The following is a 15,799-nucleotide window of genomic DNA, read 5'->3' as shown; positions in this document are numbered from 1 at the left end:
AAATATATAAATATATAATAAAATGACTTTTCAAAGGAAAAAAGTGATCAACACATGGGGGACATATGCAGAAGCCAAACTTCTCTGAAAATGCTAAATTTGGGGAATTTGATTTTGGATCAAGGAAACGTACTTTTATGTCAATTTTGAAAGTTAGTTCAAAAATCATAAAAGTAGTACCTAACAACAACAAAACCCATAAAAATGTAAATAAAGAATTTATGTGTAATTCACCCTGGTTCAGAATGAACTTAAAATTTAGTAAATTTGGCCTAAATCTTTAGTATGTTATGCTTTAAAGGTAAATATTATTTATTAATATTTTATTTATTTTTATTTTATATGTATGAGCGTCTTGGCTGTTTGTATTTAAGTGTACCTGTGTTGTGCAATAATCAGTCAAAAGAGGGCATCAGATACTCTGGAACTGGAGTTACCAACGGTTGTTAGCTGCCATGTGGTTGCTGGAAACTGAACCCCAGTCCTCTGCAAGAGCAGTCAGTGCTCTTAACCACTGAGCCATCTTTCAGCCCTTGTTTTAAACTTTTGAGAAAATCATTTTAGGGATTCGATTCTCAGCATCCACATGGAGGCTAACAACTGTCTGTAACTCCAGTTCCAGGGGATCAACTCCATCTTCTGACCTCCAAGGGTACTGCATGAAATGGGTGCACCTACATACATACAGGCAATACACTTATACACATGAAATAAAAATAATAAATATAATAGTTTTTAAAAAGTTTAAAAAGTATTTGCTCCATTTTGTTCTATTTGTTATAGTATTTGTATTGCTATTCTCAAAAGAACCAAAGGTTTAAAGTATGTATCACTGGGCACCAAAATTTATCTGAATAAGGGAAAAGAGATGAAAATAAATTAATTTAGAATAGAAATTATGATATGAACTCATGCCTTATGATATATTTTCTTTCTTAGGATGTACATTTTCCACAGCTCTTCACCCCTTTCAAATGCCTTAGGATTAAGGAAGGAAAATCTCTGAGGGAGGAAATGAAGTAGTTAGGTACATAAAAAAGAGGCAAACTAAGTGGTTAGAAGCTGATGCAATGCAGAACTGCACTGTAGCAATCCCACCCCAGACTAGCAGGAACTGATAGTCTCCACTGAGGTAACAACACTCACTGTCCTTTGCTTTGTTATAATGAATTCTGCATTTTATTAGCTTGCAAACCTGTTTCCTTCATGCATGGCATGTATGACACTTGGAAAAGTCCACATAAAGACAGAAAAATGTAGTAAACCCTCATCTGGGAAAAATCTTGACCCATTCCTTCTGTTTCACTCCCCCATCTCCCTTAACACACGAATACTCCTTTTCTCCAGTAAAATTTAACCCAAAACTGAGCTATGCAAAAACCCAGCAAAGTGACTCTGTCTTCTGAGAAGCCCATACCCACATGGTGGGTGCACACTACTGTTCTTTGCTTAGTGAACTACAACTTTGCTTCACTAGAAAGACAAGAATGAAAGAAAGACATGCATTTTCCATGTATTATCTACTGAAAAGACTCAAATCTATAATCAACTATATCATGAACCTTTATAGAACTCAGTATAGTTTCTCAATACCATTTGCAGTCCTTTTGGAACAAAAACTTTGAGGAGATGGAGAGATGGGAGAATAGAGCAGGAAAGATGGCAAATTTCAGCAGCAACATACAAATTCAGAACTTAACTTGAAGAAGCTGTCACTGGTTGAAAAGAGAGTTTTGAAAAGTCAGTGCAAAAAAACTGATTGTAATTAATGGATAAATTAATGTGTTCAGGCTATTCTGACAAGCTCTGAGATGCAAAATTCAGCCTATTTACATTTATTATGGTTATTGATATATTTGGACTTTTAAAATGTGAAAACAGATATTTATTACAGAACATTGGAAAAATAAGCCAATTAACTGCCTTAAGTAAACAAGAAAAAATATACTACAATAAATTGAGGATGGTCTGATAGTATGCAAACACTTTAGGTTGGAAAGGCATGTTTGTTCTTGGTGAGTTACATCTGATAATCTCATAACATTTGATTCTAAAGCAAATGTGTGAATTGGCTGGGCATGATTAATAAAGTAAATTATAAGTAAAAGGACAGTTTAAACAATGGCATTAATTTACAACAGTGAATTTCAGGTCAATAACTGGAGAGCTACACGTGCAAGTCCTGTCTGCATATATATAAATTAGGTAAAAAAATATCTTTAGGAATCAGCTCTGCGCCTTTGCACATTTTAAGATCCAGAGCTACAATCTCACCCAGAAGAACGTCACTAGAAGGAAAATAGCACTCATCACATCTGTCTCAAGAACCGCACTTTTCCAAAATTATGCTTTTTTTTTTTTTTTTTTTTTGGTCCTTTTGAGACAGGGTCTCCCTGTAGCCCCAGCTGTCCTGAAACTCACTATGTAGGCCAGGCTGGCCTTGAACTAATAGAGATCTGCCTGCCTCTGCCTCCCGAGTGCTGGGATTAAAGGCGTGCACCACCATGCCCGGCCGAAATTATGCATTTTTTTTTTTTTTAACAAGCAAACATCAGAGTATTAACCACTCCAGAGATGCCACCAGTATGAGTTCCAAATCACGCTGTGGTCACAGGCACCCTGGTGTATTTGAAGGTATTTATTTCCATCTTGGGGCTTTAAGAGGATTTAAAGAGGATTCTCTTTGCTTTAAATGGGTTTTATGTTTCCAATTTCATCTTCTTCATAAGTGGTGCAGTTCCTCTTCTTGGCAAACTTTTTTCCAATTGTTCTCACCAAAGTCTTATGTCTTCTTGCCATTTCTTCATCTGACACTTTGAGGTCCTCTGTCTTGTCCCCATCTTCTTCTGCTGCTTTGTTCTTAGAATTCATCTGAAGCATTAACTTCTCAATTTCAGGATTAAATCCTCTGAGTGACACTCTTTCACAGAGAGGATCTTCACACAGCATGAAGCTCTGCTCTCCTGCTATGAAACTACTTTTTCCATTAAATTCTGGCAAATCCAAGTGCCCGTGGTATTCATTAGCAATCTCTTTTTTTTTTTTTCTCTTCTAGGTGTTTCTTGATTTTAAAGTCCAGTCCTGTTTGTATGAACTTCATGTTCAGCGCAGTAAGTTCTTGAATAAATTGGTCTTGTACTTCGATGCCATGTTGGCTGCAGTTTGGGCCTGTTTCTACTATATAACTGTTTGATACTATTCTAATTTTCTTTATAATTTTCCTCTGTTTCTCTCCCTTCCACCTGGGGGACTGATTTCTATACATACTTTCTCATCTTATTTTGGTACTGCCTACTGAATTGGTTTGGAATGAATTCACTCTGCATTCTAAAATTATTGTCACAGTTTTCTTGCATATTTAACTTGACAAAAAATCTTAAGATTGCACAAAATATCAGTTAAAAAATCTATGGAGTGTTGTTGAATCCAAATCAATGAAAATCAGCATACTCATGTCTTCTGACCTCCTCTACATATTAATTTTTTATCTCTTACTCCATTTGGGTAAATTGTATCTTCTCGCTCACTAATTCTACCTTCCACGGTATCTTTGCTGCTGCTCTGAATATTGACAGCATTGTTATTTCATATTTGCTTCTAGAATTTGTTCTCAGATTTATAAAATTCATTCCCAATAGTTTCTCTAATTAAGCTAATCTTTGTCATTGCCAAATTTGAATCTTTAAACATTTACATACACCGCCCTAAATTCTGAGGCAAATAATTTCAAGATTGTTAACTCTTACTGCTATTAATTTATCATTAAGCAGCTATTTCTTGTTTTGGAGAGATTTCATTCAAAGAAACCTACTTTCTTAGAATGGCGATCATGAGTTTTGCATGATTTTTATTTATGGAACCTTTGCAAGTAAACTCTAGGGATTTTGTGCTTGTTAAGGATTTGAGGCTCAGTATACACAGTTCAGAGTTACTTTATCTTTTAAAATTTGAAACCTGTTGCTAGAAGGCTTGACCCCAGAGCATCTCTGTCTCTTCCTGATGCATCATGGTCCACACACCACCCTTTCTTATTTCTTGCCTCTCTAACTCCAGTACCAGCCTCTCCTTCCTCACACTGGCCTCTAGGACACAGATGCTCAGGTATTAAGCTACCAAAGGATGAGAATTTTGGACGTTAGACCATGTTATTACAATTTTTCTTCATCATTTACATACTGCTTCAAATGAATTTTTGTTGTTTTGTTTTTAAACTCCATAAAGTAGACCTATGTTCATCATGACAACAGTAATTTTTTCTATGCTATCTATTAAAATTTTTTATTTATTTTTATTTGTGTGTATGAGGGTTTTGCCTGTATGTATGTAAGTGCACCCATACATTCAGTAGCTATGGAGGCCAAAGAGGGCATTGGATAACCTGGAACTTATGGCTGTTAGCTGCCATGTGGGAGCTGAGAACAAGACCCTAATCCTATGCAAGAGCAGCCTGTTGCTCTTTACTGCTGAGCCATCACTCCAGCCCTTAGACAATTTATTTTTCATGGCTAATTTCCTCATTCCTCTTTCTGAAATTTGTCCTTTTTGATTGTTGTAATTACTTTCTATTGCTGTGATAAAAACACTGACCAAAACCCACTTGGGGAGGAAAGGGTTTATTTGGCTTACAGCACAGCCCATCATCAAGGGAAGCCATGGCAGGAACCCAGAGAAGGAACCTGGAGCACCGACCATGGAGGTTACACTGCTTACTAGTTTGCTCCCCTTGCCCATGCTTAGCTAGCTTTCTCAAATAATATAAGACAACTTTCCCAGGGGTGGCACCTCCCACAGTGGGCTGGACCCTCCTACATCACTCAAGAATTGAGAAAATGCCCCATAGACATGGCCACAGGCCAGTCCAATGGAGAAAATTCCTCAATTGTGGTTCCCTCTAACCAGGTATGTCAAATTGACAACTAAAGGTATCCAGCACATTGGTACTCTGATTACTTTGGTTATAAAGAACACTTAAAAGATTAGAAAAGACTCTGGACTCTTATGGAGGCTACAACTACTTTACACATTCGTGGAAATGCCTCTAGCATGCTTTTGTAAGTAAACGCAGGAAATTCTTCTTCCATTAGGCCTGTAGTGGACAGAAAAATTGAGCGCTTGATGTAGGATTTTTGCTTCATGTCTGAGGAAGCTCCCATAGACTTTATTTCAATGAGGAAATCATGGTCTGTAGCTTGGACTAGTAATTTACAGATTAATAGAGTAGAAGATTTATTGAACCAAACAGTAAAAGAGAAAAACCATTTTATAATGCATGATAGAATAGTCTAACCAAAAAATTGTTGTCTTTCCCAGTCTACACATAAATCAGTGCCTTATCTTTTTTTTGTAGTCATGCTTAACATTTTTCATCCTGGAATTATGAGTAAAGGTTTTGTAATGCAGGCCTTGGAATACATCTTTTATACCATATCTAAGAAGCATTTCAAAAATGTCATTCTCTTATTTCTCCCTCATTTTTATTCTGACTCTCTCTGTTAGAAACTTCCGATTCAGTAACTTACTCAGTAGCTGATGTACAGACCCTGAGCAGCCTTATGCAGGTGGCTCTCCCTCAGAGGAGACACAGAACACTGCATGAAGAAAACAGGAAATTCAAAATAAATACTTCAATCTCTGTGATACCAGGCCTTGTTTTCTGTAACAGGAATTATGGTTTTAGGGTTATCAATACTAAGGAATGGTTTTGCTAGTCTCAATTTTACAATTAAGGGCTCCAGTCTTCCAGTCTTCATTTTCTTTCCTCCCTTCTAGAGCCGCCACAGCTACATCTCAGAAATTACCATTGGTAAGAAGAGGTACGTGGGATGTGAATTGTCTGGGTCAGGTTAAACCTATCATCATTAGTTGTTTAGTTTCAACTTCTAACGTCGCTATTCAGTTGTGAGAAGTAGTGGAAATGTGAGAGAGATTTTTCAGGACCCTTCACTCTTCTCTGTGTATAAAAAAATTCATCCAGTGTCTGGAACAATTTGTAAGGGGGCTGGTGTTTAAGGGGGAAATGATTTTCTTGTTAATAAGGCAAGTGATAACTAGTCAATTATATGTGAGAGCAAAGAAAATACATGTATATTCTATGTTGGTGAAGTCCTTCATATAACAATGACTTTGTCAGCATATAAAACATATGTGTATAAGGGGTACCTTCACAGCTTGAAGGGTAAATAAATGTCCATTTTCCCATAGACTAAGAGAGTGGGCATGGTTTTAGAACCTCAGAATACCAGAATGACTCATCCATACCGCTCCTTTTGTGGGCTAATCATCAAATATGTTAATCTTTTCTTTCTAACTTTATGAAGTTGTAAATCTCCTCAAAGAATGTACTATTTTGCTTTTAAACATCACACAAATGGAATTGCATTATGTGTATCGTTGTGTATTTATTTTGTTTATTCTTGTTACTGAGGTAGCTCATTGATTTTTGCTATTATATAGTATTCTGTTGTGTTTATGTGTGTTCACATGTGAATGTACATACATGTGTATATTCGTATAGAATCATACACAGATTAGTGGTAGATATCTGCACTATTTCATGTTTTTTAAATAGTTGAAATCGCTCCTGTGAATAGTAATACAAATAGCTAAAGCTAGAATCCTCATGTGGTAGGTGATATTCAAAGCATTATGTATATACATTATATATATGTTGTATATATTAGTTTATGTATGTACAGACTCATTTAAATATCAACACAAGATTATGACGTAACTACTGTTGTTATTATCAAATTGTAGATAAGGAAACTGAAGAATAAAAATACTGTTAAATTAGGTGAGATACAGATAAAATGCAGCAGATAGGAGTTTTCAGTGAGGAAGCCTGGCTGCATATTTCCTGGTGTTTGCCACTGGTGCTCTGTCACTTGATTCTTACAATGCTTTTGAAACACAGACACACGAGTGTTCTTTATGTTTGTATGAACATGTAATTTCTGGATTGTAGACTTGGCTTGTAGTTCTTTTTACCAGATAATGCCAAACTTGCCTAGAGGTTATTCTAATTTATCTTTTCATTATCACTGGCTGAAAAATTTTATTCACACACATATTTGCCCACTTGATTTATGACATCTTGACTTTTACAGCTGCTGTTGGTACAGATGTGAATTTGAGTGTGAATTTGATTTTAAATGTTTTTCTAATTATAAGGAAGCACTTTAGATTTTGGTGAGCAGTTTTTAAAAATTTATTTTAGGTACATATGTATGTATGTATGTATGTATGTATGTGTCTATGTGTGGGTATGTGTATATTAGTTTAGGTGCCTATGGAGTCCAGAGGCATGGGATCCCTGGGAGCTGGAATTGCAGGTGAATGTGAGCTGTTTGAAATGGGTGCTGGGAACCGAACTTGGGTCCTCTGCAAGTGCAGTACATGTTCTGTTCTTAACTACTGAATCATCTCTCCAGCCCTGAGAAGTTCTTAATTTTACTGTAGACAGGTTTATAATTTCTTTCTTGGTGATCACTTTTCATGTCTTATCTAAAGGCATGGACCTATTTTAATGAGGCATGCTAATAAAATCATAGATTTTTCCTTTCAACTATAAGCATTTAAACTGTAGGTTTTGTGATGAAGTAGGAATCTATTTTTATTATCTTTCTATGAGGTACTTAATTGGTCTGGTACTATCTTGAAGGGTCTGTTTCCCTTTTATCAAGAGCTCTCATTCTGTTACCTATTGAACATTTTGTAGGGATATGTGCATGTGTGCACTCATGTGTGCTTATGAACTTATGGTTTAATTCTCTCCTTTTACTTTATTCATTGCCTTTCCCAAAATGAATAATTTTCTTCACATGTCTTACTGAGTTTTAAAAACATTTATTTTTAGGTATTTGGCATTTTTCTTTTGCTAAAGAAAGCTGATAGTAATTTTAAAATTAAAAGTATAACTATGTATTGATGTGTAGAAATAGAAGATTACATTACACTTTTTATAGATTTTGTTTTTCTTTTCAGCAACATTGTACACTCTTACTAAGGCTAACAGTTACCTGAAAATAATTTTGCATGCTTTAGGTAGACAGTGACATAATCTGTGGGGAATGACTACCTTTCTTCTTTTCTAATTTTGGTAGTGTTTGATTTTCTTCATCACTTATTGTAATGTTTGCTCTTCTAATGCAGTGTTGAACAGAAATGGCCATGGCAACAATTCTTGTGTCATTCTCATGGTCTCAAAGATGTGTATTAAAATTTTGTGATATTTTGAGGAAGAGATTTACGAAGTGTTCTCATAACACTTCTGATCGGAGTGAAACCAAGGTCTAATATAGTTCAACTTTGATGTATGTCTGTTACTAATGTCTGGTGAATATTACTAATCATTTCTTCTCAATCTATGAATGTGGTAAATTACAATAATTGATTTTCATAATATTATACCAACTTTCATGCTTAAATTGAGCAGCATATTTTCTTTTCTCTAGAATAATTTATATAATGCTACCAGATAAAATGTGCAGACCCAGTGAAACTTGAATTTTTGGACAAAGAATGAATAAAAACATATCATTATTTGCTAAATCTAGAAATATTAAATGCATGAAAATGAGTGTTTTAACTAACATAGCTCCCTTCTTAGTCACAAAAGCTGTGTACTCATTTTGAGCCTTCTCTCTCCCCCACTGCATGCTTGTTTTATACATGAGGCTTGTTGAGATTCCCTTATACTTACCAGTATCTCTGTCCATTGTTCTTTCTTTCACTTCAGATCTCTGTTAGGGATCATCATCCTTTTCCTATCAAAGAGCTTTTAAAATTCAACTCCTTTGTCATCTCTCTTTGATCTGAACATGTCCTGTTCATCGTCATTCTCGGATGATAATTTTATGAGCATGAAATTTAAGTTGATAGTTATTTCAACACATCAAAAAATATTTGAGGAATCTATGTCTTCTTTTTTCAGTATATTTTTTGAATCTTTTTAAAAGTTTTGTTTTTATTGAATTTTGGTATTTCATACAGAATGCCTCAAATAATCTTAATCATTTTTATACCCTATCCACACTGGCACCTCCCATAGCCCCTCCCCCCACTGGAACCCATATACTCTGTCATCCCTGTTAAGGCCCACTGTGTCAAGTCAGTGTGCCCAGACATTCCCCAGTGCAAGTCCATCCACTGAAGTCTAGTCAGCTTACCTAGAGTCTCTTCTTCGTCTAGCAACAATCAGTTGCTAATATTTCTTCAGATAAGATTGTGATCTGCTGTTCATTTTCCCAGTTCTATGCTGGATTTTTGTCTGCCTGCGTTTGTGTGGGACTTGTGTTTGCTGACACCATTGCCAATAGAATAGTATGAGCAGGTTCTCAGGAGCTTGTAGGATTCTGTTCCATAAGGTCTTGAACTTCCTCCCTGGCTCTTACAATCCTTCTGACCCCTCTTCTGCGATGGTCCCTGAGCCTTGGGTGGGTAAAGTTCAATAAAGGAGTCCTGTCCAAGGATCAGCGTTCAGCAGACCCTTGATCTCTACGCTTTGGCTATTTGTGACCTTTTATGTTCCTGGCCCTCCGCTGCATGACGGAGCTTCATTAATGAGAACTGAGAGATTCATTAATGTCCTCTTCTTTACCCCTGTTTTATGTTCCATAAGCATACAGAGATTGCATTGCAGATGTGTCATTTAGACCTGGGCAATTAATAGACAGTGTTTATGTGTGATCAGTTGTGGTACTTGGTAATAGTGCAAAATGAGCTTCTTTGATGAGTGGTGACTGGGATATTTGTCTGTAAATATAAAGATTCATACTTTGCACATAGTAGGAAATCACATTAGTCTAAGAATGTGACAGTCTTGGGGTTTTCGCTAAGATCTATGACCACTCCAGCCATGTGTATTTGGTTATGTTTATGGTACTACATTTCAGTTTCCTCCTATTGAGTGGGCTTTTAGTCCAATTCGGTAGCTGTTGATTGCCCCCAAGATAAAAGCTCCACTAGTGCATCAATGCAGTATGCTGTGCTGGCTATTGATGTGGTTATTTGGTCTTGAAGCTAGTGTTGCACCATTGATTGATGTTTTTCCTTGGCACGTTCATATTGCTCTCCAAAGCTATGAGTGCTAGCCTTCAGAGGAAGTGGTTTCAGGTCAGTTGCAGCTCTATTGCTCCAAATCCTGTGTCTGAAGTATGTTCTATCTTTAGCAACAGAGTCTTACCTTCAAGCTCTGGGAGGCCATCAAGGGCTGTGGCAATAGCCTGAGTAATTTTGGGAGTTTCTTGGACCACCCTGGCCAACAACTCAAAGGAAGGTAAGTTGGATAGCTTTAGTGTCAACCTGACACACCTGGGTTGAGGGAGGGAGCCTCAATTGGGGAATTGCCTCCATAGGACTGTCCAGTGGCCATGTCTATGGGGCATCTTCTTGATTTCTGAGTAATGTGGGAGGGCCCAGCTCACTGTGGGTGGTGCTGCCCCTGGGCAGGTGAGCTTGTGTTTTATAAGAAAGTAGGCTGAGCAGGGGCCAGGGAGCAAGTCAGTAAGCAGTGTTCCTCCAAGCCTGTGCTTCAGCTCTGCATCCAGGTTCCTGCCCTGAGTTCCTACCTTGGGCTCCCTGATGAACTGTGACCTGGAACATGTAAGACAAATAAACCCTTTCCTCCCCAAGTTGGTAGTGGTCAGAGTGTTTTGTCACAGCAATGGAGAAACAAGCTAGAACTGGATATTTCTCCTGTCTGGCACAGTTTCTTGTTATGTAGCCTTTAGCTATACACATGGACTCACATAACGTAGTGTATGTGTATGCGTAATTTGTCATTACGTTGTTGGACTAATATGACTCCCTTTGTTTTTGTTTTTGTTTTTTAAACTAGGCATTATTTATCTCTCCTCTCTCTCTTACTGTCTAACCTTTCCACCATGGTTTCCCCATTTAAAGTGTCCCAGTTTTTCCCATTTCCCCTTGATAATACCAGTCTCCTATGGTCTCACCTCTCTTGAGCTCCTTCTTTTCCTTTATCCCCAAGTTTCCTTGCATAACTCTCCCTCCCCCCTCCCATTTAAATAACCCCATTTGAATCCATTTCTTCCTTAGTAACACCCGTTTCTTACTGTTCTCTCTCAGGTTCTTTTGAATTTTTTTGGGGGGGGAGCTTTTTGAGTCAAGGTCTCCCTGTAGCCCCAGCTGTCCTGGAACTCACTATGTAGACCAGGCTGGCCTTGAACTCACAGAGATCTGCCTGCCTCTGCTTCCCGAGTGCTGGGATTAAAGGCGTGTGCCACCACGCCCAGCTTCTTTGTATATTTTTAAGAAACATTTTATTTATTATTTTTATTTTGTATGTATGAATGTATTGCCTGCATGTATGTAAGTGTACCTGTGTCATGCAATGCCCATGGAAGTCAGAAGAAAGTGTTGGATTCCCTGGAATTGGAATTATGGATTGCTGTTAGCCACTATGTGGGTGTTGGGAACTGAATCCTGGTCCTCTGCAACAGCAGCCAGTGCTCTTAACTGCTGAGCCATCTCTCCAGTCCCTTTCATTGAATTTTTGTGCATTTCATAGAGTACAATTTAATCATATTTAGACCTCCTCCCCTATCTGTACCTGCCCCATAGCCTTCCTCTGGTTTTCATGCATTCTGTCTTATGTGTTAAAGCCTATGGAGTCAAATTTGTGTCCCCAGATATCCCTTGGTGTGAGTTCATCCACTGGAGCCTGGTCAGCCTGTCGTGTCACTCCCTAAAAGAAGACCAACTCTCCCTCATCCAGCAGCGATCAGCTGCCAATAGTTCCTCAGCCAAGGCTGGAGCTTCTTACCCATTTCTCCAGTTCTATGATGAGTTTTTGTCTTATTTGAATTTGCATGGGTCTTATGCATGCTGTCACCATTGCTGCAAGTTCATGTGAGCAAGTTCCCAGAAACCTGGAAAACTCTGTTTCCTTGTGGTCATCTACAGTCTTTCTCCTGCCTCTTCCACAATAATCCCTGAGCCCTTATAAGGATCCTACTAAGAACAGACACTCTATAGTCTCTACGCTTTGGTCAGTTGTGGCCTTTTGTGTTAATGACCCTTTGTCACTGGTGAGAGATGAGAGATGCATTGATATTCTCTCTACTCTCTGTTCTGCTGTGCTCCATGAGCTAAGTGTAGAGGTTCCATTGTAGATATAAACCTCTCACCACTCATCAAAGAAGCTTCTTTTTGCAACACATGGAGACTATTACAGAGTTCCACAACTGGTCAAATGCAGAAAGTAAGTATCTGTGAGGTGCATTTATGTCTTTTTATTGTTGCTGTGAATTCATCAATGCACCTTTTCTTTTCACATTTTAAAGAAACTATTACTTTCCCTGTCTCAACAATTTTACCATACTGTGTAAAATCACACATTTATTTTATTTACCTTCTTAGTATTCTCTGATATTCTAAGAAGTGATTTAAACATTTTTTCCAATGTATATTTTTATTGAATTTTTGTGCATTTCATATGATACATCTTAATTATATTTAGACCCCCTCCCAATCTTCACCTCTCACCCCTATTTTAACATTATAGAACTTCTCAGCTTTTACCTTTTTCTGCAATTGTTGTTACTGAGTTTTTACTACAATTCCCTGAATCATCTACTTTTAGTCTCTGTGTTCATGAATCACTTCTTTTTTTTCTACCTTTGTGTCTGTAGACTGTTGTCTGGACAATGCCGATTCTAGTTCACGATTTTCCTAAGAATCTGAATTTAGTTTACTCATTGACTTTTAAACACTAGTTAGCATGATAGCTATTTCTTAAGCCTTTATTTGTGAGTTCAATCTAGAGTCTCTTACTTGCTGGTCTTATTATCAATGTTCTTGTTTGTATTTTAAATATATAATTATCAATTTGTTTCCAATAATTACTCTTTTTATGTTTGTCAGCCTGTTTTTGTTGGTTTTTTTTTTTTGCAGATTTTTACTCATAGTGCATTATTTCCTTTTGTGTTTTGTGATTTTCTTTTAATGTGACTTATTTATACTTAGAATTTTATCTGTGGGGATGACCTGAGGTTTGTATCACAAGTCATTCTCTCCAGAAAAGTTGTATTTACTACTTGCCTTAGGCCAGTGACAAACAAATTTACATTAAATTAAATTTCCTTTAGAGGATATAAAATTTTTATAGGAATCATAGTTTGTTGTTAATAAAAAATAATAGCAAGAGCAGTGCTCCAGTCTATGGTTTCCAGCTCTGCAGATTCTCTCATCCTAAGTCTCCAAACAGTGAGAGTGAGTGCCAACCTAGCGACTGCAATACCAGGGTCTCTTGGATTTAGCAATAACCCTTGAGTGAATATCAGGCTTTTTTCTTTTTACATGTCAGCATAAATATGTATGCTTTAAAGACTTTTTAGATTCCTGCTTTTCATGCAATTTAACAATTCATTTAAAAAAACTTGAATTTCGAATGATTATATTGAGACAATGACCCAGCATCTCATCAGCATATTTCTAGCAATAAAAATGTATAACTATTTAATGATTATAATATCAATCATAATTACAATGACTAACACTTCTTGACTACTTTTTGTATTATGCACTAAGTGCTACTTAATATAATCTTTTCAGGAAGTGTAGAGGATACTATTTTTAACTCAATTATCAGTGATAGCACTAAGTTACACAGCCTCCTGGGTAGATCTAGAGTTCTGACTCATGTTAATTTGAAGTGAATAGTTTTAACTGTTATGACTTATAAACTGTACCACTTCCGTCATATCTCCCAAACACTCAGCCAAAGTAGAAGTGTTGCTCATTGCCTCTGGATAGAAGCTTTCAAATGAACACCTTGGAAAAGAGGGTAACAACTTAAATAAATTTTTTTTTTTTAAATACAGGAGATCCTGAAGGTTGCTTATTTGTCAACACAAAGTTTTCTTTGTTGGTTTTATATATCTCAAAAATTTCACAATATTCAGGGGCTGGAGAGATGGCTCAGCAGTTAAAAGCACTGGCTATTCTGGCAGAGGACTTGGGTTCAGTTCCCAGCATCCAGATGGCTGCTAACAGCTGTCTGTAACTCCATTTCCAGGGGTTTTGACACCAATTTTTGACCTCTGCAGACATTGCGTGACAAGTTTACTTATATGCAAGCAATACACTAATAAACTAATCAAAAAATCCCATAATACTCATAAAACTGTTTCTAAAAATGATTTTAGGGTTCACTCAACTTTAGAGAGAGGATTGAGAAATACAATCGCTTGCATCTGTGTTGAAATTTATTTTATAAAAAATTTTTAATAGGCATAGCCCCCGCACTGGAATTCATACATTCTCTCATTTGTGTTAAGGCCTATTCTATCAAGTTAGTGTCCCCAGATGCAGTGCAAGTTCATCTACTGAGGTCTAGTCAGTCTATCTAGAGTCCCTCAGTTTAGGAAGATCAGCTTTTCCTCACCCAGCAGTAATCAGTTGTCAATATTTCTTCAGTTAAGATTGGGGTCTGCTGTCTTTTTCCCCAGTTCTATGCTAATTTCTGAAACAATGCTCAGTGCATTCATTGTTGGACTTAATTGTTTAATCAAAGACATGTATTTTTCATGGAAGCACAGTTTTGGCACAATTCCTTAAGAATGTCTATTAATTTAATCATTTTTATTTTGCTTTGTGAATACTACTTTGATTCTTCTTTTTCAATAAAGAGAAAGTATTTGAAAAATTTTTTAATAGAACCTGATAAACAGAAAGTAAGTTCAGTGTATGTTTTCTCAATATTTCTTTGATGGATGCTTTGAATCCCAAAACAGTTGTTTTAAAGGTATTTATACAAAGATTTCATTCATTATTTTATAGTATCTTTAAGTAAAACTCTCTATTTTAGAATATCTTTATTCTGGTGTGTGTGTGGAGAGAGAGGAGAAAGAGAAAGTCTGTGTGATGTATGAATGTGTTCATGTTTGTGTATGCATGAGGGTGAGAATGCATGTGTGTACACATACATGTATGTGGAAGTCAGAGGTTGACATTGTGTATCTTCTTCAACCACCTTGTTTTTTTGAGATGAAATCTGTCACTGAGCCTGGAATTCACTGATTTTTGCTAGGCTGGCTGGCCCATGAACTCCGGTATCTCCCTGTCTCTGTTCCCCAGTGCTGGGGTTATAGACATTGCACTGTGTTGAACTATTTTCTGTGGACGCTGGGGATCAAATGTAGGTCTTCGTGCTTGCTTGGCAGGCACTTCACTGACTGCACTGTCTTCCCGGTTCTCAGATTGTCACCTTTATAGAATGTGATTAGATATGAAGTTTTGGGTGGAAGCTTCTTGACTGATGTGAGGTGTTGGTCTTCAAAAATGTATATGTATATTTTATTTTTATAATTAGCTTACAAAACAGCAGATGTCTTTATGGTGCTTAAAATATTTTGTTTATTATTATTTTATGTGTATGAGTGTATTGCTTACATGTGTGTAAGTGTACCCATGTCATGCAATACCTACGGAGGTCAGAAGAGGGTGTCAGATGCCGTGGAACTGGAGTCAAGGACAGTTGTTAGCTGCCACGTGGGTGCTGGGAATTGAACTGGGTAATCTGCAAGAGCATTTTAAGCATATTTAATTTCCATCGACCACACCTCCATCTCTCTCCTCCATTTGCCCATTCCTTAGCTACATTTAAACCATTCTACCCACAGCATTTCCCTTCAACTTTCAAATCACATGTATTCTATTTCCTCTCCCCTCTCATGGATCCATTTCTAGTTTGCTTATCTGTATACGCACTCACTCCCACATAAATACAAATATATAAAAATTAGGAACCAGGATCTACATAAAAGAGAGAACATGT

At 37.0% G+C, this 15,799-nt stretch overlaps 1 pseudogene; it reads right to left on the bottom strand.

The window, feature by feature from the left end:
• Nucleotides 1-2,667: 2,667 nt before the first annotated feature.
• Nucleotides 2,668-3,150, bottom strand: LOC103725245 (annotated as a pseudogene).
• Between the last annotated feature and the right edge of the window lie 12,649 nt (nucleotides 3,151-15,799).

This window comes from Nannospalax galili, unplaced genomic scaffold (genome assembly GCF_000622305.1).
Source record: "Nannospalax galili isolate Female #2095 unplaced genomic scaffold, S.galili_v1.0 scaffold85, whole genome shotgun sequence".
Classification (NCBI taxonomy): domain Eukaryota; kingdom Metazoa; phylum Chordata; class Mammalia; order Rodentia; family Spalacidae; genus Nannospalax; species Nannospalax galili.
The sequence above is the reverse complement of the archived record's forward strand: the minus strand, read 5'-3'. Positions and strand labels throughout refer to the sequence as shown.